Here is a 2,083-nt window from a genome sequence, read left to right on the forward strand (position 1 = left end):
TTTGCTCCTCTCCTTGAAAAGCAAAAGAAAAACTCCCTCATTGGTACACAATCCCCCCCCACCCGCACATCCCCAACCACACCCCAACCCCAAATATAATCCACTCTGCAACCCTCATTCCGTACTCTTACGATAAACATAATGCCCTAAAATAAAATACTTTTAAACTATTCGAGGGAGAGATTTTTGTATTACGTATTTGGATATACTATGAAAAGACTAGACTCTAAAGGACATCATGCTTCTTACAATAGAGACTTAACAAAAAAAGAGAAAGGCCTGCAGCAAGAAGGATGAACACAGCTTCTGCAACAATGGTTTCCAACTTCGCAGCAATTGTGAGGATGGCACTCTGACCTTGTTTCTACTTCCAAGGCCATCACTTCTGACTACCATTCCTCCCTCTTCCCAGTTTTTTCACTTTAATCATTAGTTCTTTTTAAATGCATCATGATTCCTTTTTTGATCCACTTCAGACTGCAGAAGTTTATAGAAATCCTCTATTTCCTTTAGTTTGACTTCAGTGAGTGGTGTGTAAATTTGAGTAAGTCATATTCACAGGTCTTCCTTTTATGACTGTGGCTATTATCCTGTCATTGACAGCTTTGTATGTTAGGATAGATTTCAAGGTAATAGTTTGTATAATAAAGTCAACACATCCCTCTTCAATTTGTCATTCCAAACACAGTAGTTGTCAAAACCCACTGGAAGGTCAACTTTGAATTGTTTCTGACTTGACTGAGATGTTGTTTTCCGTTTGTTACTTCAGATGGCCAGTCCTCCCAATTCCAGGGGTTTAGACACCTCCTAATGGGCTTCCTCTCTGCTCTGTCAGGCTCCTTCCATCACCCCAGAGGACTGCAAACCCATGAAGATGATCTATCCTGCATTCTAGTCTCGTCAGCTGTTTCTCCTCCTATTTCACTTCAGCAAATCCTCCCTCTAGGCCACATCGAAAATTCATTATTATCATCTACCATGACCTCTCACTTTTAGAGGCAACCCCTCTTTTTAGGCTAGAACTCAATTAGTCCTACTACAAATGGGGTCTATAGAACCATAGCCTTTCAGTCTCTCTTCAGTTCATCAATCTCCCTTTGATGTTGCTTTTCTCTGGAGTGGTGATTTTCACCCTTAGAATCACCTGCAGAGCTTTAAGACTCAGGATAATTAAACCACCATAATCAATTACACCGACCCTTTACTCAACCATCAGTAATTTTTAAGGCTTTGTAGGTGATTTAAATGTTCATCCAAGGTGACAAATCAGTGCTTTATAACTTAAAATTTAAACGTCATGGTTCATCATTTTAACCTCTTTCATACCAAGACTTTCCTTTCCTCATTCTATTTTCTGTTACCCACTCCCTGAAAAATCATAGTCTTAGTAAAAATGCTCTAAATATTTTCACACTAAAGCTGCTTAGATCTGCTGGAGGAAAAAATTACAAAACTGTCTGCTTTCTCTGGAGGGCAAATCTTACACAATGCCTGATAGTAAAGATGCTGGAATTTGAAGGATCTAAGAACCCACCACAACTCATCTGGTCTTTGGTAATTATTGTTCAATGCATTAAATCTATTCTTGAGACTTTTTTTAAATTAGGGTGGGCTAGATTCAAGGTTGTATATTGGTTCCTGTAGACTTGTTATATTTTCTTCAGCCTCAATTTGAATTCGTAACAAAGTAATTGATGGTTTGTTCCATAGTCACCTCCTGGTCTTGTTTTAACTGCTGATACTGAGCTTCTCCACTGAATCTTTACACAGCACACTTAGATTTGGCTAGCAGATACAACACCTGAGACCGAGGCCTCTGGCTGGCAAATACAAAGAAGGAACAATTGCAGACAGACCTTAGTGATTGGAACATGGAATGTGAGAAACATGAATGTAAGAAAATTGAATTTAGTTAAGAGAGAAATAGGACGCATAAATATCTACATACTAGGCATTAGCAAAATGAGGTGGATTGGCACTAGACATGATCTACTAGGGTGGAAACGAAAAGGTAAGGGAAAATATGGTTGCGTTCATAATTTAAAATCCCTTTCCGGATCTAGAAATGCAATGCTGCAAGTTA

Source organism: Elephantulus edwardii, unplaced genomic scaffold (assembly GCF_000299155.1).
Source record: "Elephantulus edwardii isolate Elephantulus edwardi_28Jun2011 unplaced genomic scaffold, EleEdw1.0 scaffold00082, whole genome shotgun sequence".
NCBI lineage: Eukaryota > Metazoa > Chordata > Mammalia > Macroscelidea > Macroscelididae > Elephantulus > Elephantulus edwardii.